The sequence below is a fragment of the Camelus ferus genome, chromosome 1 (assembly GCF_009834535.1).
Source record: "Camelus ferus isolate YT-003-E chromosome 1, BCGSAC_Cfer_1.0, whole genome shotgun sequence".
Lineage (NCBI taxonomy): Eukaryota > Metazoa > Chordata > Mammalia > Artiodactyla > Camelidae > Camelus > Camelus ferus.
In genome coordinates, this window is record NC_045696.1 from 1,313,198 (window position 1) to 1,339,183 (window position 25,986).

Sequence of the window (25,986 nt, forward strand, 5' to 3'; positions counted from 1 at the left end):
GGGTCGGGGCCCAAAGGCACACGACGCAGTGGGTCTGAGGACCAGACACAATCTGGGGGGAAATGCCCAAAGCTATGGTAGAAGAACACTTCCCAGGAATAAAGACCCGAATCTGCCACTAAACAGACACTGTATTCGTGGAGAAGGTGATAAAATGTAAGGAAAACCCACTTGGATAAAGAACTGGAAGGGAGTCTGGGCCAAAGCAATCCAACTGCCGAGGAGAGCCAGCCAGGCTGGATCACCACGTCCGAAGGGGACACGTGCCCCTCACCTTGCGTTCCAGCAGCCTGTCGCTCAGCTGCAGAGGGCGGGGAGGTAGCTATAGATCCTGGTGTGTTGTGGGCACCTCCAAACCCAGAGACCCGGTGCGGGGCAGCCCGCAGGCCTCACGTCCCACCTCCACGGACCCAGGGCTGCAGGTGCTGGAGGGGCCACCCCACCCCAGATCTGCACCCCCAAGCTGCTGGAGACCCCCGGGGGCGGAGTAACCTCTCTGAGCCCCCAGGAGAGGTGGCACTGTCCCAGCAGGAGAGAACTCTGCTCGCTGAAGTCTGCCTCCTTCAGTCTAGAAGTCCAGCATTCTGGGGCCTTGTGGGCAGAGCCTGAGCTGAGGCTTTTAGCCCCTAGATCACATCACTGACCCCGGCAGCTCTGGCCAGCCCAGACCCCCAGGACCCTGTCCCTGTGCCGTGGGGGATGAGCAGATGCAAGGTGAGGGTTTATGGAGGAGAAATTTTAAACCTTAAATATTTACACCATTTCTTCCCTTGATGTTGGCAACTTTTCACTCAAGATCAAACACACACATGCACATTTTGGTTAATTTAGTCTTATTAAAATTGGCGATCTGTCACCACACATTTAGAACTTGACGGTACAGGCTATTTGAGTGGGTTTTTTGCATTTTATTTTAACTGTTACCTATCTGAAGTGTCAAGCTAAGACAGAAGAGCCATAAAACGACGTCGCACGTCAGCGAAGCAGTGACTGTTTGAAGCCTGGGGCAGGTGTGCGAGCCTGTGACCTCCAATCCCACAGCCCGGCAGCCCTTCCACGGACTCAGTTCATTATAGTTGAATTTTAAATTATCTGATAAAATTTAGCTTACAAGTCAGGTCACTCACTGAACTAAACCAGCTCTAAGTATTCCCACAATTACCTCGTGAGCCGTTTAAAGTGAAGTCAGTGAGGAGCTGCACCTGGGCTGGCGGGGGGACGCGCGTGCACTGAACTGGAGATGAGAGGAGCCTCCTCCCCAGGAGCTGCCTTCACACGGGCCCAGGGCGGCCCCACAGCACCACCTACCGTCCGCAGTCGTCCCCTCGCGGCTCCGGCCAGCCCTCATCCCTTGTCCGGGGTGACAGTGCCAGCAGCAGACAAGGCCAGTGTGTGGCCAAGATGGGTCAGGACACCTGAGTGGGCAAGAGGGAGCCTTTGGGACGCGGGAGGTGGCGATGGCGGCGGCATGCCGACCGTACACACTGTCAGAACACATCAAACTCAGCACTTGAAAAGGGTGATTTTCAATGCATGTAAATTACACCTCAATACACTCAGCTTTAAAAAAAAATCCCAGGAGAAAAACCAAAGTGTATGAGAAAGTCATAGCCTCCATTTGATATAGAATAGGAAATACGCAGATTTCAAGAGGAACGAATGACTGGATTTCAAAAACCAGTGAATAAGCCGGGCGGGAAGACTGAGAACACGTGACAGGACAGAGAGGCTTTTCCGGCCCGCACTCAGGGACAGGGGCTGACGCCTGAGGGGACCACGCAGGGACGGAAAGCAGACTGCCCAGAGACAGAGCTGCCCGGGGGAAGGCGGGTCTGAGCCCTGCCCGCGGCCGCAGCCGCCCCTCACCCTCTGCTCTACCACCCCAGGCCACGCAACAATGCAGGAAGATAAACTGAACAAAGTGTGACCCAGTTATAAAGCACATTGAAGTGCGGCACGACTTTCGGCAACTAGTGGGATGCGCTCAAAGAGGAAGCATTCTGCCTGTTTCCCTTTTCACGCACAAACGCGATGGCGTGCAGACTGGAGGAGGAGCCCCGTGTGCACCTTACCTGGCTCGGGCATGAGCACCACCCGCTAACCGTGGTAATATAAACGCCATGGATGGATTTGAAACTGATTAACCATGGTCATAAGATAGAAATAAGTTTTCCTACGTGTGAAAAACAAACAGAAAACCAAACCTGCCAGAAGAGAGAGGAGGAAGGGGCGACAGCAGGGTAGGGAAGGCGCCCGCGTGCACCCGACGCGGCGAGGAGCTGGGAAACGGGCCAGGGTCCAAGCAACTGGTGACGCGCAGCTGCCGATGCAGGCGGCCAGCCGCCCACCGCTCCCCATGACCGCCCCTGCCCCTGTCCAGGGACGCTGCTGCATTTACTAGTTTCCTCAGTCTTCCTCGTGGCTGCAGCTGGCCAGTGAGGTACACACGAAAGCATGCTGGAGGCTTCTGTTTTGATTGTTTTGTTTGGTTTTGTTTTTTTGGGGGTTTTTGGGGGGATACTTAAGTTGTTTGTTTGTTTGTTTGCTTATTTGTTTATAATGCAGGTACTGGGGATTGAACCCAGGACTCAGGCATGCTAAGCACTCACTCTATCACTAAGCTATACCCTCCCCCAGCTGGAGGCTTCTGAAATGCCCCGGATGAAAACAACAGAAGTGGGCTGCACTGCTTGCCCCTTCCTTCCTGGTTATTGCTGCCTTGAACATAGATGTGATGGCTGGAGCTGCAGCAGCCTCACTGCAAACATGAAGGAACGATGAGAACTGCAGAGACACTGAACTGGACTCCTGATGTGGTTGTGCTCTGAACCAACTCTAGCAGAAACCTACCTTTGCATTACTTATTATGAAATAAATACATCAATAAATCCTCAGTTGTTTAAGATACTACAGGGCATGTTTTCTACTACTTTCAGCCAAAAGCACCCCTAAATGACACAGGAAAAGAAGGGAAGGCAGAAGGGTGAGTTAAATCCTCCTGTATCTAAACTGAAGGCCAAAAGATAACATCTAAAATGTATAAATCAGAAAACTGCAAGTCTGCTACGTAGAAACAGGAAGCACAGCAGTGACTGCCTACCCGTGCCAACAGCAGAGCACCGTGCGGCCAGCCACGGAGAGTGACACCCCGGCCCCCTGCCGCCAGTCCTGGTCACGTGACACTGGGACGGAAACAGAGGCGCCACGTGGCAGCTTCTGGGAAACTTCTCAAGAGCCAGCACACAGGCGCCCTTCATGCACATGCCGGGCACCCGCCCGGCAGCGGGCAAGTTCACCCACGGCAGGCCCAACACCAGGACAGGGCCTGAGCCTTGACCGCTGAATGCCAGTAAGGCCCTGTCTGCCGGGCAGACGCTGCCAGGGCAGGGGGGCCCTTCCTCTGGGTGAAGCCCCCCACGCTGTGTCTCTGTCACCTGCAGCCAGTCCTCACACTGGCCAAGGCAGAAGCACAAATACCTATGACTCTTTAAAAACAATGCTGCCTCCGAGGAGGGTGGGGGCCGTGGACCACTGCTTGTCCCCAAGCCCTTCTAAAGTATGTGATTTGTCTGACTTGAAGGCATCACTGATGAAAACGGGGAAAAAAATAAACACATGAAAACCAAACAGGTCTGGTCTTCTCTCCCCCACCCCCATGCGCACCCCTCAGCCTGCCTCGGGCCCGCCCCCACACCCCTCCCGCGGTCGCAGCCCCTCTTGGGCCCACCAGGCTGCTGGGTCATCTCCTGCCCCTGACCCCCCGCCCCGTGCCCACCTTCCCAGGCCTCCTGCCTGGAGAACAAGCCCCCCGCCCCCACGTCCACCACAGCACCAGCAGACACCGCTGTGGTCAGTTGCTTACATCCCCTCCCCTGCCCATGAGACTGTTCCCACAGTGAGGCCACATCTTTTCCCCAAGGCCTGCCTGGGCAGTGCTGCAGGGGCCAAAGCCCTCCGTGAGCCAAGAGATGGGCCCCTTCCTCCAAGCAGCTCTGGGCTTTATTCTTCCAGAGCAGGACCCACAGAGCTCTCCCCATCACTGCTGCCAGCCATTGCCCACATGTGCCAGGGAGTGACGGAGAGGCCCATCGAATGCCCATCCACATCCAAAAGGCCATCGTGGGCCATAAAATCAGGAAGGCACCCAATAGCCAGCACCCGTCCACAGCGCCCTGGGCACAGGCAAGGGTGGGTTAATAGGCGGTCAGAGGTCATCAGTGTTCCAGAATTCTCCATCTGCAGTGAGGGGCAGGGGTCTCCGGGAAACTCAGCACTCAGTGCTCTGCACTGTCCCGCAGGACACGAAGCAGTCTACTCCCCACAAGAGGGCGCTGCTGTCCGACCCGGCCAGTCCCCTCCGGGGGACACTGCACACGGGGAACGGGGCGGGCACTGGCTTGTCCTGCGTCCACAGAGGAACCACCTGCCAGCCTCACAGCGGCTGCCCCCTTGCCTTGTACTTAGTCACGACCGGAACACAAAGCAGCTGGAAGCAAGTTCCCAGCCGACTTCTAAGAACAGCAGACACAATTTTGCATCGAGCATCGCACAGGCAATGGAATTTTTATTTACTCAGGTCATACTTTTGAGGTTAACTGTGCACCATTTTGTCCCTTTGGACACTTAAAGCCACAACACATGAGAACTGGGAATACAACCACTTTTTAGAAACTTTTCAAATTTGATGCTGTTAAACCAAGTTTTACTCCCAATAATTTTTCAATTTTTTGAACGGCAGACAATCCGAAATCACCAGCTTCCTGTGGTTCCACTTCTGCTGGTTTCCTGGGCCCCCGTGGCCAGCGCCCCCAGCAGGGGTGTGGAGGGGAGGCAAGTGAGGCCCAGGGGCTGCTGTAGCGGGACCCCCCCCCCCGGGTCCTCTGCAATGCACCAGCGCCGTCTGTCCAGTCCCACCCTTGTCCCTGAGGCCCCACAGTGCTCAGCACATGTCTGTTGCATGAATGAAAGAGTGGGTCCAGAATGCCACCCAGACCTTTCCTGAAAGTTGCTGCAGGATCTAAGAAGCAGAATTCCTATGGGATGAGCCCCAAGCTCAGGGGCCCGCATGGCCGCATACCCTGCTCACCAGCTCCACGCCACCCTCCTCCAACCAGGCGTCTGTAGCCTCACCTGGGGAGTTCCCTGCTGTCTCAGTCTAGGCCTAGGGGCTGAGGAAGGCTGTTCGGGCCGACTGTTGAAGGGGAGGTGCCCCCGTTTACGCAGAACATTCCAGGAGGCCAGAATCCTCAGCTGTCCCCAACCAGGGGCGCAGAGGAGGAGGCCAGGGCCAGACCACAGCCTGGGGTCAGACCCCCAGAGGGTCGTCACGGCACTGCCCACCTGGCAGCCTGGCTGGGGAGCAAGTGGGAGGGGACGCCTCTTGTCGAACTGACGCCGAGGAGCCAGGCCAGGTGACACAGGGACACCTCCTCGGGGCAATGACTCGTGCCAGAAAAACACACTGAGGATCACTTCTCAGCCTTAGTTTTACGACCCTCAGGGATGCTCATAAGCTGAAGTGTCATCTGTGCCCAGAGCTCGCTTTGGCCGGCGATCACAGGGCCGCCCCACCGCGCAGGCCATTGGTGCCCCTGCAGCGACGCCCCCCCTCGCAGCCGTCCGCGCACCCGGGAGCCCTCCACCCGCGGGGCCCCGAGTGGTGTCCTTCAGCTGGAGGACAGCGTGGGACACCCAGCAGGCCCCCGTGTGGACCTCGCACCACCCCATCCCCGACAGCCCCGCCCTGCCACTGGGTCCAGTCAGCCAAGCCCTCAGGCTTCCAGGGAGCCCATCCCAGACCAGCCCAGGCAGTGGCCGCAGGGGGCAGCCGGGGTGGCCACACAGGGAAGTAAATGGTCTGGTCACTGCAGGGCTAGGGCTCTCCGGCACCGTGTGGGGAGAAGGCAGGGCATGGGACAGGCAGGACCGTCCCACAAAGATCTGTCTTGCTGAAGGACTCCGACAGAGAGGTTCACGGTCACTCACAGAAGCCCAGACCCCCTGTTTCATGTATGATCACAACCTTCCCCACACCCACCGCTCAGAAATGCGACGACCATGTTGAGGGAGAGGGCTGGGCCCTGCGTCTCTGGGGGCGAACCCAGGAGCAGAACACGTCCCACCCAGCCTACACACGTGGTTCGTGCCACCCGCTCGGCGCCCCGTGTCCACTGCACCACAGGGCCCACTGAGAGTACCGACCCGAGTGTCCACGTGCCAACAAGGGAGCTGCTTCCTCCGCAGTCTTACGTTCTCTTTATCGCCTGCCGATACGGTTACAGTTACATGAGGTGGTCTCTGCCACGATTTTGCTTCAGAATAAAAGGGAATTAACAAACATTTGTATAAAGAGAAGGTGGGGAGGGGGCAACAACGAGGGTCGCTAAGGAAAAGCCTCAGAGCCTGAGCAGCAGGCGGAGCTCCCCTGGGTCCCTCTCAAAATCTGAGCAGCTGAGGAGGCGCTGCAGGAACCCCACTGCACAGCCCGAGATGCCCGGTCTCAGAAGACACGCTCCCGTGGAAGACTCAGCAAACAGCTTCCACCTCTGCAAGCGGTGAGCGAGGCAAAGGCCGCAGCCATGCGGGAGGACAGGGCCGCCCTGCAGCGCGCCTGCGGCCTGCGGGCCGGGGGGCAAACGGCTGCCATGAATGCTTCCACCAGGAAAGGCTTTTTTAGCCCTAAACTTTCAAGTTTCCTTTTTTCAAATCACCCTGAAAAAAAGACTGATGCATCAGACTCTGGATGCCAAAATCGCTCTCATTTCATGAAATCAACACAAAATTTCTATTCTGCAGCTAACACCTATCAGCGAGCAGCAGGAGACCTGATTCTGGACGTTGTAACACTGGACGATCCCCAGCCCTTCCCGCACACCTGCTGCCTGCGTGCAAAAACGAAAAGAAAGATGAAGATCAAGCAAAACCTCTTCTAAAGGTCTCCCGGGGACCAGGTAGGTGCCTGACATCCCTGATGTTTACAGACACAGAAATGACTGACAGGAGGGGGCTTTCCGGGCACAACTCAAAGCCGAGGACGCACGGTGGCACGGCACCCGAGGGGCCGGGGAGGCCAGGCTCGCGTCAGCCCCACGCGGGGAGCGGACAGGGACACCCCCGCGCCCTCCGCACGCAGCAGCCCCGGCGGCCACTTCCTCACACGCTTCCCCACGAGGCAACCTCCCCAGGCTGCTCAGAGCTCGGGTCTCTGAGTTAGTCACTCTCGGGCCGTACACTGGCCCTGCATCACACCAACCACCGGGACTGGGACGTTCGCCTCGACTTCTCCCAAAAGCAGACGCTCAGTCAGGAAACGGTCACCAAGGAAGAGACTCAAGAAACTTCCTTTGAACCATCCCAGGAAGTAACTAACGGTAGAGGCTTCACAGCGAGTGGAGCACAGCGCCCGGCCTGCGGCGCCGCCCCGAGCAGCGCCCCCCCCCCCCCACCGACCCCGGGCAGCAGCCGAGGGTGGGGGGGACCGCAGGGACGGGCGGGGCCCAGGCCACGGAGACCACGAGCCGAGCGGCTCACGGTAACAAAGCGCCTCCGCCGGCAGTCGGCTCGGCCAGCGAGAGGCTCACCTAGCGGCTTACACCAGACGGAAGGGTGTCCATCAGCCCGGCGCCAGCGCGCCTTCACGGGTTCCACGCTCACCTGGAAGCGGGCCTCGCGTGCGCCGGGGGCCGCGGTGATGTCAGCGGGGCCCTCCAGCCCCGGCTCGGCCTCCACGCCCCGCGAGGGGCTCGCTCTGTAACAGGGAGACTCAATGACTTCACGTTAATTCAACTCAAGAGCAAAGCCCTTTCACCATTCCAGAAGTTAGTTCCGACAATAAATAATCTTAATTAAAAGTCCTCTCCTAAGTGAGTTCCGATCCTTTAGCGTAGCCTCCTGATTTTTAAGGCAGACCCTCGACAATCAGTCACGCCTTCACACACCGCGACAGCAGGCGCAGGCGTGTCACCACGACCAGGTCTTTGCTCGCCAACTCCTGAGCGCAAACCAGCGCCGGCCCGCTCACGGGGGGACGAGACCTCCGGCAAAACCCTGAACGTACCGATCTTCCGAGAAACAAAAGGGCACACGCACAGGCCTGCGCACACGCATGTGTACAAGTGGGGACAGATCCAGGGCGCAGCCTCGGCCCCTTCCCTGCCCCTTCCCAACCGGGCAGAGGGCGGAGGGCAGAGGCCCCTGGGGGTCCGGAGGCCGGGACGGAGACAACGCGCTCATGTCATTTCCTCCCGCTGGCAGGACGACCTCAACACACTAATACGCCTACAAAACCTAGAAACAAAATGCTGTGTTTTCTTTATGAACCGATACACAAAGTCTGCATTGGGTTTCTCGGGGCAGAGCGCTGGCTCGTCTGCAGGAGGAAGCAGTGGGTCCGGGGTGCCCAGAACGCTGAGGCTGGAGCGCAGACCCCGGGTCCCCGGGGACCTCCCTGCTGTCCCCGTCACAGTGGCAGGTCCTCGGGGTGAGAGCCCCGGCGCTGAGCCCTCTTGTACCCCAAGGCTAAGACTTGCTCAGACACCCCTGGGACGCATGTCAGCAGGGCTGTGAGAAAAACATTTAAACCTTAAAAACTGAAAGACTGCGTGCTGAAATGTGTGGCCTGCAGATAAAGCAGCACCGCAGAGGGAAATGCGCAGCCTTGATGCTCGCACCAGAAGAACGTCCACGAGCCCCTGCGGTAAGTCGGCGAAAGGGGAGGACAAGCCCAAAGGAAACGGAAGAAAGAAAACAAGAAGCTACCCTTGCATTACTCACACACAACAGCAGGCACACGAGGGCGCAAGCAAGCAAGCACAGCACGGCGGGCCAACCCCCGACACACGGAGAAGGCCCAAGTTAGCCGTGGGACTGGAAAAGGTCAGCGGAGGACTGGGCTGTCGCCGTGACGTGACCCGCCATCGGGTGCGGCGGGCCCCCGGCACCCCTGGGAGACCCGGCGGGCTCTGGGAACCCGCGATGGGTCCCCGGAGGGCCTGCACCTGCGGAGGCTGTCGGCCCGGGAGGCTGTCCCGGGGGGCGGCCGACACAGTCAGCCACCCCGGGACCCTGACCCCGCTGTGCGGGAGGCCGAGCAGCTCTGCAGAGAGGATGCTGGGCTGGCCCGGGCGGGTGCCTGCCGTGCCACGCAAGAAGCCTCCTCAGGCGGACGGGGACAGAACCGCAGAGCCCAGCCGTGGGCCTGAACGACGCTCCAACAGAGAGAGTCACCACTTCTAACTCCGACAGCACCGAAAATGTAGTAAGAGGGTACTAGGAATTTTATTCCAAAAACGTTGTAAACTTAGGAAAAATGAGCAAATTCCAAGAAAAATACAGCTCGTCAAGCCGACGCGGGAAGAAATAGAGACTCCGGCTGCGCTTCAAACACTGAAGAACCGGAATCAGGAGACAAAACCAAGGCACAAAGAGCGCCCCACGCCTGGATGGCTCCTCCAGAAGCTCCACCTGACATTCGACATGAACACGCCTGTCAGGAGCGTGAGGACGGCAGGGCGGGGGCCCCTTCCCGGCGGCGCCCCCCACCACGGGCGGGCGCCGGGCACGTGCCTACCGCACCTCAGAAAGCTGCTTTTAAAACCACTCCTTCATCTCATATTTTAAAACCCCTCTCCTTATTTTTTGAAGTCAATTAGTGAATATTACTAGAAATATTTTTATGACCTGAAGGAAATGTTATTTCTTCAAACTTTCAACAGTCCAATGCTTCATGGGAAATTAAAGTTTTGTTGCAAACATTGCAGCAACTTGTGAAACAGGCAGGGGGGACAGAGACAGAGACAGAGAGACAGAGGGGGGACAGAGACAAGAGGAGCAGAGACAGAGAGGGCACAGAGCAAACAGGGCGCTGTCACCGCCAGCACTGAGGAGCAGGGCTCCGCTCCTGCCCGCCTGGCGCTTAGGTCTGGAAGGGTCCGCGGCACTGAAGGCAGTGTCCGCATTACCCCATCCCAGAAACAGCGTGTCAGCCCCGGGCACAGGGAGACAGCCCCAGCCTCAGGACGGCAGGTGGGGAGGGGCGGATAAGAGCGCGTGGGGGCGCTCCCTGATCTCGGCTGCTGTTCCCCTGGGGACACCTGTGTGCCCTCCGGCCAGATACGTCCGACCACCCAGGAGGCCAGCAGGGGAGCAGAAGCGGTGCCTCTGCCACGGGGAGCACGAGGCCGTGCAGCCGGCTAAGTGAGGCCTGGTTCCCCCATCACCGCTGCCCACGAACAGGACCCAACCCCGCAGACGTGAGGGCCCCGGCCACGGCCCCCCAACAGGACAGCCAGGCAAAACCCGGCATCTTCCACACGCAAAAGGCAACGAGGACGGGGAGTGAGAGGAAGAAGGGCAGCGGTGAGAGGACGAGCCGGGGCGTCTGTAAGGGAGCGGGGGTGGGGCCGGGGGCCCCCGCGCGGCCCTGGGGCTGACGGGCTGAAAGGCTGAGAACAGCGCTGATGCGCGAACTTCCCTGAGGACCCGTGTCCTGGACGGACGCGGCCGCCGGCCTCTACCGCCACATCCCCACGTCCCAGAAACCTGTGGCGTCGCCAGCTGCTTTGACCACACGCGTGTCAAACTGACACACTTCCAGCAGCTCTTCACCCAAATCTAAGCAAATGTGAGCTCTGTATTCCTTGGTTAACGTCGTGATCTAAAAAGCGTCCAGTAAGGCTATTTACCAAACGCTCCAGCAGAATCCCCGCTGCAGGGAGGTCAGCGGTCTAGACAGGAAGAACCTTCCAGCTTTCTGACAGAAGCTTCTCGACTCTGTCTCCGAGCTCTCTCAGGTAAGAGTGCTCTTCCGCTCCCGCGGTCAGGGGAGCAGAGAGAGGGAAGGGGGTCCTGGAGGGGAGCCTGGCCAGCTCGGCGGGGGGCGGGGAGGCCGGCCCCCCACCCCCAGGTGAAGACACAAGAGCCGCTGTAAACTCAGACACCCAGAGCACAGGCAGCCCGGGCCGGAGGCCGCGGGGAGACCCCCACCCCCGCGGGGGTGAGGAGGGGCAGGGGACCCAGACCTCGGCGGGCGGAGGCCCTTCCACAGGCAGAGAAGGCAGACGTTCCAAATGACGCCTCACGTGGCTTGCCACCAGCAGACCCTTGCTGGGATCCCCCTCAGAGGAAGGACGGGGACCTGGGAGAGAGCAGAGGACCAGCAAACAGTGGAGACACAAGCGGGCGGCCTGAGGATGGCTGACCGTGGGGACAGACGCGGGTCCCACAGGCTGGTCAGGCAGGAGCAGCAGGGAGCCCTCCCCGCTGCGTAGGACCCTGGTGACCCTGGTGACCCTGGAAGTAAGCCTGTCAAGGACATCACAGGGGTCAAAACCCGGGGCCAACCTCTCCCGCACACAGAGACAAAAACGTCACGGCCGAAACGCGGGCAAGTGCAAACCCAGCATGCGGAGAGGGCAGCGCCCCTCGGCCCGGGTCGGCAGGCGCGGCGGGCGGAGCTCTGCGGGGGACCCAGGGCCACCCCCACGGGGACACTGCCCACCAGGGCTCAAGTCAGCCTCCTCGGCCATTCGAATCGGCACTTTCCTAATGTGCACTTTTCTAAAAACCACACTTACTGGTGGAAAATAACTGAAAACCGAGGGCAAGAAGGAGAGAAGCTGACAGAAGGAAAAGCGATGCTTTGGCCGCTCAGGAAAGTAGAGCCCAAGTGCCCCAGGGTCCCTCCACCTCCCTCCCCGGGGGGGCGACAGGGCTCAGACGGCGCACCCGAGCCACAGGGACGGTGTCTCAGGAGACCCGTACGCCCACCGGGAGGTCGTGGGAGGAGGCACAGGAAAGGGCAGGAGGTGGGTGCCCGGCTGTGCAGGCCCCGCTCTCCGCCCCGACGCCGGGAGGACCCCTGCCCGGGCGCCACGCCGGGAAACGGCCGCCCACACTCGTGCCAGAGCAGGGCTCCCTGCGGGCCCCAGGCCCATGCAAACGGTGAAGGGCACAGCAAAGGGTGTGTCTGTGTGTCCAGGCGCATCTTTCTAGCACAGTGGACAGAGCTGTTCTCAGATGCTCAAAAGAGCACACAGGTTTGAGCGAGGGGCCGACCCCACACTCAGGCCCTCGTGGCAATGAACCAACAAACGGCAGCGTTTTTCTTTTTCCAATGCAACTTTTAGTCAGTGGTAACTGAGAAAGCGAGTTCTGACGGCACACTAAAGTTTGTGGGCGTGACCGAGCCTGCAGAGGCCAATCCCCCCCCTCCCCCAGCAGCAGGGCTCCCGCGCACAGCCGCAGGGCGCACGTGCCCGCGGCTCAGGAAGGAAGGGCTCGCTACCAACGACGGCTTTCAAGTGTCGTGGATTTCAGGTTCCTGCTTTTAATCATTCTATGTCAGCTTTGTTTTATCATTTCTCATTAGTTTAACTATGGCCTGTTTGTGTACACAGGGATGAAAATTTTGTCAGTTTTTTGAAACATAACTTTTCAATAACTAAACTTATCCAGTAGCATAAGTCATCTCCAACTTTACTGCAAAACAGACACTAGAACCACCCTGAATTTTGATGAGGTAGAGACAGCTCATGAACTAGCGATGCACTGACTCACAGCACGTGGAATTTAACTAACTCGCAGCAGGCTGTCAACGTAAGTGTAACAAAATACCCAGCTATCTGTAAGCTCGGGGGCGCTCTTACATGACAAAGGATTTATTTATGCTGCCGACAGACTGACTGGAGCTGGTTCACTAATTTCTTGCCAACTCTTTGATAACGTCGAGCAACTTTTCCAGTGGAAAGAAAGAACCACCGTTAAAAACGCTCAAGGTACAGAATCCTGACCCCAACAGTGACCTGAAAAGGCTCTTAAGCGAGCGTGGTGGTAAAGCGCCCGCCTGCTCTGCTCCCTCCCCGAGGCCCCTGTTCCGGGTCAGAAGAAGAACCTTCTGGCAGAGGATGAGTTGCAACAGCACCAGAGTCACCCGGGCTCGGCAGCACGGGGAGGCCAGGAGTCAGGGCAGGGGGCGAGGGGGCAGACCGAGGGAGCAGAGGAACCCGGCACAGACGACGGGGCCGGGGGGACTGTGACTTGAGAGCCACTCTGGAAGACAGTCTGAGCTTTTCCAACAGGGCCATGTGGGCTGGAGCCGCGCCCCAGGGCGAGAGGACCCAGAGCAGGCCGGCAGCGCTGGAGGCCACGGTGGGAGGAGGGGGAGGGGAGTCACTTGCAAAGAACAAGGGAGGGCTGACATCCGACTCCCCGTCAGCAGCACTAGACTCTGGAAAAGGGCAGAAATACTTTCCGAGTTGTGTGAACCTAGATACTAGGGGAAATTGCACGAACCTGGAATTCGAGACGCAGCCAATCGCCAGTCAAGCAGGGCAACAGGACGACAGCACGTTTGAACACGGCAGCGGGAGCCCTGGAAGCCTCCCAGCCTCGTGCTCCGTAAGGAAGTGGATTAGGAGGTGCTCCCGCAACACAAAAGCGGAATTTAAGAAACGAACATCGCGGGGGGTGAGCAACCAGGCGGCTGAAGCAGCACAGACACCAGGAGGCAACTCGGGAGGCTCCGTCTGAACGCTCCCTTTCCTGGCATGAGCTTCCGGGTGCAGTCGCAGCTCTGCCTTCTCCAGCGGCACTGCGTGGTCCCGCAGTGAGATGCGCTCCTGTTCTCGTAACGTCGCTTTCCTCACGTTAACACTTTCAGACTAAAGCTTCAGAGAGGAGCATGAAAAAGCCTAATGACAGATGAGAAACAGACCACAGGTGTTTTCAACCTTGTCCATATGAATCTAAAACCGTGACTCGTAAAAGCCAAGGGCAGGAGAGATGCTACGTGCTGACTCCCCCACGTGACCACGGGACCGCCAAGGAGGGCGCGACACCAGACGGAGAGACGCAGACTGTTAGGCGCTCGCCTCCGGGGAGAGCGGGGAGAGAGAAGGGACCTGGAACTTCATTCTCGCGCATCGAGGGGCCCGAATATGCTTTATACCACGTGCTGATATCACGCCAAGTTTTTAATGCCCTTTCGAGAGGCACCCTTGTCAGTGGGGACTTACTACACCCCCGCAGTGTGTCCGCAGGACAGAACAGCACGCTCTCCTCATGACAAGTGAAGTGGGTGAGAACGTTACATGATTTACAGAAAACCAGGGGTTTAAAACTGCTTTTAACTGTGACGGAGAAAAGATAAAATGTGTCAGTCCCGTGAGGAGGGAGGTGCCTGCACCAACGGTCCGCAGTGCAGTGGAAAAGGCGCGTGACAGGAGCCCGTGTGTGACACACGCACGCCAGAAATCCCGCGCCTGTCCCGGCGGCCCGCGCGCAGGACAGACGCCCACAGGGCAGCAGCCCCTCCGGGGCTCTCCTGCGCGCACCACACACAGCAGTGTCGCCCGCCTGGAACGGGCGCCCGGCGTCCGGGGACAGCCTCCCTGGGAAGGCAAAAGGGCGGCGGGCCTCCCGCCCCCTGGAGACTGCGGCTGGGACCAGGGCCGCACGGGAGCCACCTCCTTCTCCTGCGTCCTCCGTCCTGGAGGGAGAAGTCCAAGAAGCGCAGCCGTGCTGCCTGCCGTCATGGCGTCATCAGAGTGTGGACAGAAAACAGCGTCACTGAAGTCTTTGCTAAATGTCATTACACGGTGAAAACCAAAATGTAAACCACTTCCCCAGTTGCTGTTGTTAATTTGTACCACATCTTGTTCCAAAGACCTCAGAGGCCTGCAGACACACACAAACAGCAGCCTATCAGCTACGTTAAGGGAAAAAATAAAACACATACACGTGTGAGAAGACTCAGAGGAAACATACAGAGCGTCTCCAACAGCCGCCACCCGGCCGCGGGGCCGCCGGCCTCCTTTCTCCCGGCGCTGCGTCTCTGCAAAGCACACACGGCCCACGATGAGCACACTGTGGTTTTGAAGAAAACATAAAATCTTATTTGAAAGACACTCAGAAATGCAAGAAATGTTCTTCACAGACGGCAGTGGAGGCAAAGGTCCGGCCCGCCCCGCTCCCTGGACGAAGCCAGCTCCCAGACCGATCCTGTTTGTGAGACAGAATGGGCTCAAACAGGCAGCTGTTCCCGTGCTCAACCCGCGAACTCTGTCCTGGGGACACCGAGGGACGTGGGCGGACATCCCTGGCCGCCCTCCCGGCGCCCGGCGCCCGCCCCTTGCGGAGGGTGAAAGCACGGCACGCCGTCCTCACGCAGGGAGGCGACAAAGGCGAAGTCATCCCGGTAACAGATGCCCATCTCTGCAGCTTTCAGCCTCGCAGGAAACAACAAATTCCCTTAAAGGACAAGTCACGCCCCGAGTGCTCAAGCTGACGGGCGTCCGCGCCCTGGACTCCAGGTGAGGCACGGGCCGCCCCGGACGAGGTCGCGGCCCCCGGGCTCAGTCCCGCGACGCTGAGTGTTAGGTAGCAGGACACATGCGGGACTTCTGGCGCAAACATGCCGCGCCTGCTTCACGGAGCAAAGCAGACAAGGCCACGACTTCTGCAGAAAACCTCGGGCTAACTGACACAAATTAAAAAAGATGTCTCAGCTATTACACCTCAGAGTGAACACGTGAAGTTCAAAACCCAAGGACCCAGGACGGGGGCTGGTGTCCACGCACAGGAAGTCAGCACCCAAATGCCAACGGGGCTGGGGCGGCGCGCAGAGAGCGCCAGCCGCCCACTGTGACCTCCATGACCTCCAGCGAGGACACCAGTGCGGCACAGCCGTCACCTGCTCACGGCCCCCCGTCACTCACGCCGGGCCAACAGCCGGCCAGAGGACTCGAGTGGACCGCTTCCCTGACCACCAACAGATGAGACCAAATAACCAAACCACGCAGCTCTGCGTGTCTGGGACGCAGGCACAGAACTCAGCTCAGAGCGCTGCTTGTTGGCAGGTCGCCTCGCTCCTGCCTGGGCCCTCACAGCCGAAGAAGTGAACTCCCCAGAGGCCGTCCTGCTCTGCTGCTGCGGCCGCTCTGAGGGCAAGCTCGCGGACCCTCCCCAGCGAGCCAGCCTGGAGCCTCCGTCCAGGCCAGGAGGACCCGCCTGCTCGGACTCAGGATGGAGGTGGAGGCGTGCCTGCTTGAGCATCCGGCTCCCTGGCCTCGGGGCCCTAGCTTTCCTCCTAGACGCCTGGGTCAGGGCTGCAGCAAGGACGGGATAAAACAACCCAGGCAAAGAACCCACAGGCAAACAATCCGGCGTGGAGAAGTGCTCCCGGAACGCTGGCTGCAGACAGGGAGGGGGGCAGCCACCATGTCAATAAGCAGGCTACTGGGCCGGCGAGAACCAGATACACTTTTAATCAAGAAAAATTAAGTGATGTTGAAGATTTGTAACGTGTGATTCGGTACCAACTTTAAAAGAGTGTTTGGCTCAAGTCCCACCTCCTCCGTGAAGGCCCTGCAATTGCAAAGCCCTCCCACCTCCCAGACCCCTGCACCCCCATGAAGGCAGAAGGCCTCATCCCGGAGCCCGCCCTGAGACGCAGCCTGGGGTCGCCTGGGGTCTAGAGGAAGAGAGCATCACGTGGGTCCCCACGTCTGCCGTGGGGACGGCCATGCAAGGGGTGGCCGTGTACCACCGGGCGTGCCTGCTCGTGTTCTAGCTGGGCGCCCTCTCAAGGCTGGATGCCTTTCAAGCGTGGGAACCAAGAAAACCTCCAAGCACTCCCAGGCCCAAGCCACTGCCTGACAAGAACGCGCTCGGTAATTGTTTTGTATTGGGCTCGGGACCCGCCAGTTGACACGCAGGACACGCCCACCAGCCCTCGTGCTCCCTAAAAGAAGGCTCGGCACCACCAGCCCTGGCAGATTACATGGTCTTCCTCAATGTACAAAAGAATTCTGGTGCTTCAGCAGGTGTTTAAAGGTACTTTTAACTAAATATTAATCTTCATATGTATGACATGTATGTATGATTAATCATTAGACTGCGTACGAAAGTAAAAGCCAACTGCGACTTCCAATCCAAATGTATGAAAAGTTTATAAAGTAGCCCAGCTAAACCGACACTTGTCAGGGAAGGGGTCCCCGGGACGCGAGCGGGTCAGCCGCAAGGAGCTATTCAGATGTGCCTCCAGCAGGACCCTCTGCCTGTCTCAGAGCCTCTCCGGTGGGCCCCCACCCCCGCCCCAGCAGAGCGGGGCGGGCAGTTGTCCCCCCAGCCCCGCCCCGGTTCCTTTCAGTACCCGCTAAAAAATAGACGAGGAGAGTTGAGGGCAAGGTAACTAATCAATATTTTACAAAATATTCTAAAATTTTATTATCGCATTTTATTCCCCGAAACAGCCCCGGGGAGGCAGCAAAGCAAGCAGACCCCCTGCCACAGACGAGCGACGCCAACAGAGGAAGGTGACGCGTGCGTACTAGGCGCCCTGCCTCCGACCCCAGCGGTCCTCCCACGGCCCGGGAGGACCCCGTCTGAGCCGTGGCCCCGGGGACATCGGGGCCCCTCATAGTTCATCCTTCATCCTCCACGTGACCCCCTCGGCCTCTGAGATCGTGGCCCGATCTGCCGGGGACATCCAGCTCACGTGCCATCTCTGGGGGATGACTCACTGCAGGCCTCTCACCCTCCAGTGTCCCCATTCAAGCAGGAAACTACACAGCCCCTGCTTTAACACAGGGCCACGTCCCCAAACCGGAGGTGAGAGAGGGCGTCTGCAGAGGCTGCAGGCCAGCCGCCCACCTGCCCACCTCCCACCAGGCAGATGGGCCACGAGGAAGGCGGGTGCCCTGTGCCCCTCGCCCCGCATTGCCCCAGCAGCTCTGCACAGGGAGGACCGGGGGGGCCCTCGGCCCACAGTCCCAGGTCCTGGGGGGACGGGGCGGGGGACTGCACAGAGACTGTAAAAACTCCATAAAACGGGCAACTTCAGAGAGAACATCCAAGGCAGAACTCAAAAATGATGAACCAATTTCTACAAATTACACGGGAAAAAAGTTTTCTATGTATTTTTTTAAGGAAAAGAGGAAGGTGTGACATGATCTGTGTCTGAGCACTGTCCCCCAGCCCACGCTTCCCGGGCATGTGGGAGAGGACGCCAGTCTCCAAGGAAACAAGAGCTCCAGCCCCGCCCCCCCACCCTGGCGTCGGAGGGTGAGGGTCAGGACTGAGGAGAAACACCCCCGCGCCCCCACCATGACTCGGACTCACAGAACACGAAGGCAGCAGAGGCCAGGCGGCGAGAGAGGCGCCCGGGGGCCGGCATGTCCGGGCCGGGAAGCCTGCGTGGCTCCCACAAAACAGACAGCAGTTCTGCTCACAACTGCCCTAAATGCTGCGCATCCACCGTCAGCAGAGTGACAGGCGGTCTAACTGTGGGACTCACACACAGCAATGAAATAAACTCCTGCACCCCGGGGGCCTCGCAGAGACGGCATCCAACAGAAGAAAAGAGACACAGATGCGTGCCTTGACTACATCTACATGCAACGAAGCAGCCGGCCAGCAAGCAGCTCACGGCCCGGAGCTGCAGGTCCCACGCTCAGGGGACAGGTCCTGGGACGGCGACGAGCTGCTTGCTCACGTTCTCTGCACCTTCCTGTGTGTGCGGCGCTGCTGAACAACAGGAAAACACTAATTGTCCTAAAGGTTCCTGCCGATGGGCTGGAAGAGCACGGGGCTCCCGAGGAGACGTCCGACCATGGCTGCACAACAAGCTGCGGGAGGCGGAAACGCTGGGGGGGCGCGCAGAGCGCGGCCAGCGCTGCAAGTGTCTCCCAGGAGGACACCAGCTGGAAGGGGCGCAAGGCTCACTTTTTCGGTGCAGAACAGGAATCTGTTTCCCTGACACCTGCCGTGAGATGCGGTTTGATGTGTTTGTTTATTACCTTTTTAATAATGGCCAAAAATTCATTCCCTATTCCAGGCGAGATAAACGCAGCAGCTGCCTGGCGAGGAGCGCCTCGGAGGGCAGGGCACACACCGACACACGTTAGGGCCACTCCTCAGACTGCTGAAGGTGAGCAGTTCGGTCTTTAGGGACCAAAATAGACTCCTGTCAGGGACAAATACTTAATTTGATTCCTGAAGAAAAAAATAAAACCAAGTAGTGAACAAATTCTCTGCCCTCGCGCGTCATCCTCCACCAGGAGGGTCCCCGGGGCGGCCATCCCGCGTCCCTGAGTCCTGGACTCCTGCGGGGCTGCCTGGAAGACACCCCACTGCTTGGGGTACATCCGTACGGTTTTCCAAGTTACTGGAAAAGGAATGAATAATCATCGCACAGAGCAAACAGATTAACATGTTAAAGTTTGTTTCATGAATGGAAAATGTGAGCATGCCACCCCGAGGTTACTTCCACCGCTTTCAGAGTCTGCAGCCGAAAGTAGCTTCTCATCACAGCAGAAAATTATGCAGAGAAAAGGATCTCACATTTTCTTCTCAAAATCTGGAAGTGAAAAGGCCAAATAAAAATAAATGCAAAGCAAACTGACTAATCTGAGCTTCCCTTCTCCCTGAGCTCGCTAATAGAGCAGAAAGCTAGAGTTAGAAATAGGAGGTCTGAGCTTTTTGGAGAAAGGGCTGAGGGTATAAATACTCGCTCACATCTGACTCCAGCTGCATCGTGACTGCTGAGCGCCCGGCACAGCCACCCCCCGACCTCCACTCAGCCGGCACACTCACGACTGTCCCTGCCGTGCGGCGCGAACCGCATCCCGACAAGCAGCCGCACGCGTGCAGCGGCCTGCCGCAGGGCTGCACGGGAGGCCTCAGGAGTCAATGAACTGGTTTTGCTTAACATCAGCTTGAGTTGGCTCTTCTACACGCACAGCCCACAGCACGCTAAGACGAGTGACACACCGGTCTGCGTGGAAGCCTGGGGACAACCAGAAAGTGCGCCGCCGGCCGAACCACTGCGGCCACCGGTTCACTCTCCGGCAGCGGGGCGCCCAAAGGAAGCCTGAAGGTCCTGCACAGAGCAGGAAGATGCCAGACGATGGCCTGGGTACTTCTAACCCGCCTTCGAGTCTCTAAAGGATGGGGGCTCCCCTCAGGGGGCGAGGAGGAGAGGGAGGAGGGTGGGGGTGCCTGCCAGGCCCCTCATCTGCCCAAATCACAGGTTCCCTCTCAGGCAGGCACATCCTGCAGGGTGGGCGGTGACCAGCAGGGGAGGGGCTCACGCGGTCAGGAGAGGGGGCTGAGTGCTCCGTACTGGGTGGGGGGGGATGGGAGCCTAGAAGTCAAAGTGAGCAAGCCTCTGGCCACCTGAGAGCCAGCGGAGCACGAGGTCCCTGCACGTACGGGCACAGTCACTCTCTCCCAATCGCTGACCATCCGGCCGTGTCCACTGCACAGGGCAGGGCGGCTGCTGGCCCGCAGCTGAAACCTGCCCGAGGCTGAGCTGTACCCACAGTGAGAAGCAGGCCTCGGGTCCACAGGCCACTGGCAGGACTGACACGGGCCCGCCTGCCACCCAGCATGGAGCAAGCGTGCAGCTCCTGGCTTGAAAGGGGCTGGCCCGGGACCCCCTCCCCGCTCCCTGAGCACAGGAGGACCCGGAGCAGCACCAAGGCTCCTTGTGTTTCACCAGATGCCGCAGGACCGTCTACTCCGTGTGAGAAGGCCATGTGCTTTTAGGTCCACGTTTGGAACATGAAATTAGTTTTTCAGTCAAAACAGTTCGGCCTTTAACAAGAACCAGGGAGCAGAGAACGAAGTCCTCTGTCAGCAGAGGGTGTCTGTCATGAGATGGCGGCTGGAGGCCCAGGCCTGTGGTTCAGGGCAGAAGGTTCCAGCATAGCCCCAGCCGAGGTTCTGACCTGAGACACCTTCCAGCCAGAGAGAGGATGAAATCCGCAGCAGGGCAGAAACCCGTAGCCTTCACGAGCCCAGGTGTGGGGACGAGGAGGCGGGCGTGGCGGGCGGAGAAACAGCCTGGGGCCGTCCACAGGGCCACCGAGGGGCCCCGAGGGCCTCAGCACTTCGTGACCCAGGGGCCCAGCGCCCGCAGACTCCGCGTGGTCAGCACCTACGAACCAAGAACCTGGGGCAGCGCTGCCGTGGCTTCCAGCACAGAGCCCACATGGGAGCCCGCGCGGTCCACTCGGGGACCAGCCGCCGCCACACAGCGCTCTCCCCGGGCTGGAGAGGCCCGGCCACCACGGCCGCACACGGAGTCACTTCCGACTGAGTGTGTGCGTCAGTGACCGCTTTCCCAAGGGCTCTGGGAGTTTTGTCAACCGGCCGTGTGAGAAATGGCACCTGGGCGAAGCTGAGGGCCCGCCGTAACGTGTGTGCACGCGCCCCGTCTGTTCCTGCGCTCTGCCTGTTCTGCAGGGTGCTGATCTTTTTCTTCCCACGATTTTTAAACATTTACATGTTGTGAATCACACTTGATTCTTCTGTCTTCTAACTTTCTTGTTGTGTTTTTGTTGTCATTGGTTGGTTTGGGCCAGGCCATTGTCCAGTATCGCAGTATCTAGCGTAATCACACTCTGCACCTTTCCTTCTGTTGACACTGAATCCCGAGTTACACTTTTAAGAGCCTTTCCCAGCACGCAGGTTATGTGGACGTATGTTTCTGACGCTCGAACGGTTTTATCTTCACATTTAGCTCTGATCCATTTGGAGCTTACGTGGTCCTCTGGTACGTGGTCTAAGGCATAACTCTAATGTTGTCTTTCACAAAAAGGTGTCCAGTTGTCCCCAGACCACTTATTAAAAAGTCCGTCTTGACTCAGCGCTTGAGAGACTGCCATCATCACACACCGACCTCTGTCTGCACTTGGACCGGCGTCCGGGTCCCGGGCACCTTCTGTCTGGTCTGTGAGCGCCGTCACCACCTTGTCTGGCTCAGAGGGCGTTGCGGTGTGTGAACGTCCAGGGGGCTGTCTGCTTTCCCTAGCCCTTCTCCCGTTTTCTAGGTGTTCACGCATGCTTGATTTTCTGCCAATTGTACAATCAACATGTCCAGTCCAAAGGGAAAAATGACTCAAGTTTGTATTTTTATTGAAATCACATTGTTTGCAGATTTAGTTAGAACATCCATCTCAGTGACGCTGCGACAGCCAAACCAAGGATAAGGCACGTCTTTCGTCTGCTCAAGGCACTGCTGCGTCTTTCTCAAGAATTTCTGGGATTTTCCGCACTCAGGTTTGGGACAATTCTTATTACATTTATTCCTAAGTACTTTATTTTGCTATTGTAAAGGGCTGTCTTCTCTAATTGGTTAACTTTGTGCACATGAAAGTTACCACTGATGTTTGCACGTTAACTTTGCACTTCCACTACCGTGGCAAATGCTTCTGTGAGCTGCGCTGTTTTCGCCACTGGCTCTCTGGGCTGCACGCTCCCGCACGGCGGCCTCTGCACGGACAGCACAGGGCCAGCTCCCACCCCCACAGAGAGCTCGGCTGGCCAGGCTGCCCGGGGTTTTCTGGGGGAGCTGCAAATGGTGAGGAGGGGGTTACTTTCTCTATCCCAAACTCCGTGTTTCTGTGTTTTCTTGCTCTTTTCTTAGCCTAGCTGATCATAACTTTGCAATTTTAAATTAAACTGCACATGGGTTTTGTGCAGCTTCTGGCTCCTGCCCTCCCTCTGCCCGCCGGCCAGCACCTACTCCTCTGTGGGAGGACAGGTGGCAGGGGAAGGACAAATTAGCACCAACAGTTCATTTTCAATAAAGCCGCCTTTACTTTTCTGGCTCCTGCATAAGCCTTTGATAAGACGTTTGTTTTCCTCTATGAAAAACTTCCATCTAGGACATTTGTGGACCCTAAAAGGGAGATATTTTGATTTCTAAATGTTACTTTTTATTAGCATCTGAAATAAACAGGAAACACATTTCATTACTAGAGTACTCCGACAGTCATGGTTCTTACCGATGGCACGTTCAGCCGCACGCATGGCCTCCCTGAGCACGTGACCCCCTTCACCCTGCTGGGAGGACCCGCGTCCACTGCAGGCAGCGCGAACGTGGTCTGCAAACGCGCAGCAGGCCAAACTTCGTATGTTGCTGGGAAAATTCATTCTGTACTAACATGTTGTTCTGACCAGTTCCCAAGGGGCAGCAAGCACACCACAGGCCTGTGGCCTCGCCAGCGCTGCCGTGGGTCTGCGCGGGACCACACCGGGGAGACCCGTCCAGGGGACACAGCGGTCAGGTCCGCGCACCCCTCTGCCTCCAGTTCACGCCGTCAGGTGGCTGCAGAGAAATGATCACGACAAGACTGGCAGGGACGAGCTAACTGGCAGGCTGCACGTGGAGCTCACACACGCGTCCAGGCTGCGCCTGAATCCGGACGCCCCACCTGGACACGGCGCGCTTTGTCACCTGCCACAGAAGGGCTTCCGCCTCAGCAGGCGTCACGGCCAAGAGGAGGAGGAGGCCTGCAAAACCTCCCAAGGAATTCAATAGGCCAGTTTTCACAGGTTTCAACTGCAAGACAGACAAAGAAAGGAATTAACACTGCTGCTAAACAGAAAAAAAGCAGCCGGTTTTGAAAGCTTGAAATCCTACTGATAACACTTGAGACTCTAAGAACAACTCTGTCCACCAGCTGAGAAGCAAAAAGTCTTTTTTTTTTTTAACATTTTTTATTGATTTATAATCATTTTACAATGTTGTGTCAAATTCCAGTGTTCAGCACAATTTTTCAGTTATTCATGGACATATACACACTCATTGTCACATTTTTTTCTCTGTGAGTTACCATAACATTTTGTGTATATTTCCCTGTGCTATACAGTGTAGTCTATTCTACAATTTTGAAATCCCAGTCTATCCCTTCCCACCCTCCACCCCCCTGGTAACCACAAGTCTGTATTCTCTGTCTGTGAGTCTATTTCTGTCCTTTATTTACGCTTTGTTTTTGTTTGTTTGTTTGTTTTTGTTTTTGTTTTTTAGATTCCACATATGAGCGATCTCATATGGTACTTTTCTTTCTCTTTCTGGCTTACTTCACTTAGAATGACAGTCTCTAGGAGCATCCATGTTGCTGCAAATGGCATTATGTTGTCGGTTTTTATGGCTGAATAGTATTCCATTGTATATATATATACCACAAATGCTTTATCCAGTCACCTGTTGATGGACATTTAGGCTGTTTCCATGTCTTGGCTATTGTAAATAGTGCTGCTATGAGCATTGGGGTGCAGGTGTCATCCTGAAGTAGATTTCCTTCTGGATACAAGCCCAGGAGTGGGATTCCTGGGTCATATGGTAAGTCTATTCCTAGTCTTTTGAGGAATCTCCACACTGTTTTCCATAGTGGCTGCACCAAACTGCATTCCCACCAGCAGTGTAGGAGGGTTCTCTTTTCTCCACAGCCTCTGCAGCATTTGTCATTTGTGGATTTTTGAATGACGGCCATTCTGACTGGTGTGAGGTGATACCTCATTGTAGTTCTGATTTGCATTTCTCTGATAATTAGTGATACTGAGCATTTTTTCATGTGCTTTTTGATCATTTGTATGTCTTCCTTGGAGAATTGCTTGTTTAGATCTTCTGCCCATTTTTGGATTGGGTTGTTTATTTTTTTCTTATTGAGTCGTATGAGCTGCTTATATATTCTGGAGATCAAGCCTTTGTCGGTTTCACTTGCAAAAATTTTCTCCCATTCCGTAGGTTTTCTTCTTGTTTTATTTCTGGTTTCCTTTGCAAAAAGTCTTAAAACACCAAATGGCATCAAGGAAGCTGCTTCCCCAGAGGAAGCTCCAGATTGTTCCTAGGCCTCCGCACCTGCTCCACAGACCAGAGGCAGCAGTGCCACCTGCCAGACTAACACTAAGACTGAACTCCTAGACGCAGGCGAGCTACGAGAGCACGTGCGGCAGGCCCGGGGATCCGGGCGGCGGCGCGCCTCAGCCCCGAGACTCGGCTCCCGTTCTCGAATCAGCCTCACGCCTTCCCACACGCCCGACACGCTCTCGGGAGCAGCCCCGCTCTGCAGACACGCCCACTGACACACGGTTTCTTGAAGCCTAATAGGGAGCCTAGAAACAGCACAATGTTAGGATGCTCCTCCCTGCACAGTGTTCAGAATAATCCAGTATTTCCTGAGGGTGAGCCCTCGCGAGTGAGCTCACTTAGAATACATTCAGCTAAGTGTGATCTGAGCAGCTTGAGGCTTCGAGGGAGCAGACGGGCGAGCAGCCAGGGCGTCTGGAGAAAACAGAGAAGCCAGGCCTTCTACCTCTGTCGTCACACTTAAAAGGCCACCTGCAACCGAATGTTCCCCTAAAACATCACCAATGACACAGAAACTGAAAACACAAAGGCTCGCTGATGCATCTAGAGCGCAGCAGGAAAACTGCCGAGGAGGCCGCCCGACAAGCTGGCAGCGCCACCGCCCCTCCACGCTGAGCCAGGTGGTGGCCTTCTCCCACTCAGCCCTCAGCTCGCCCGACCGACACGGGACCTGCGCTCCTGGGCTGGGCCTAGCTCCTGCTGGGGAAAAGTGCAGACCGCAGCAAGGCCACAGGAGCCGAGACCCCTCGTGCGGCCGGCAGCCACCCCAGAAAGGCCGCGGGAGCGTGTGCGGGGCCAGGCATCTGCACCCACAGCTGCCAGGCAGGGTCCCCGCTCTCCGAAGCCCCCGCCCGTCACTTCAGACACTTTCTCCGCCTCCAGCTCCTCACAGCACCCCCTGCCCTCTGTCCGACTTGGCGACACGGCCCCCTGGACCTCACTGCTGGCAAGCAGGTCGGAGTCTCCTGCCACAGCCCTTCGAGAACCCTCTCCTGCGACACCTCCACTCCCAGCCTGACCCCCACACTCCCTTGGTCTCCAAGCCGCAGTCAGGTGGTCCCCGCCCCGGCCCAGCTGTGCCTCCACTGCACCCTCTCTCTTCTCGCTAGGGTCCCGAGGTCAAAGGGCAAGGGGACAACCGCCCCCTCCTCTGGCCCTGCTCCTTTCCGCCCCAGCTGCACAGCACAACTCCAGAATCTGGGCTTCCAACACTGGAGGCACCTCACTCCTCACAGAAGCGACCATTCCTACTACACTTACCCGTCAAACCCGCACTAACGCGTCCCCAGTGCCGCTTCCTCTGGGCGGGTTGGCAAAGATGCCCAAGACCA

At 57.6% G+C, this 25,986-nt stretch overlaps 1 protein-coding gene and 1 long non-coding RNA gene across 8 annotated transcripts in view; one reads left to right on the forward strand and one right to left on the reverse strand.

The window, feature by feature from the left end:
* ADARB1 (adenosine deaminase RNA specific B1) overlaps positions 1-25,986 on the reverse strand; it is a 113,752-nt gene that overhangs the window by 61,294 nt on the left and 26,472 nt on the right. The window lies entirely within an intron of this gene.
* LOC116667031 lies at positions 19-21,717 on the forward strand. Its single transcript, XR_004323813.1, has 3 exons — positions 19-28; positions 13,550-13,556; positions 21,633-21,717. It is a non-coding gene; the product is annotated as an uncharacterized LOC116667031 (long non-coding RNA).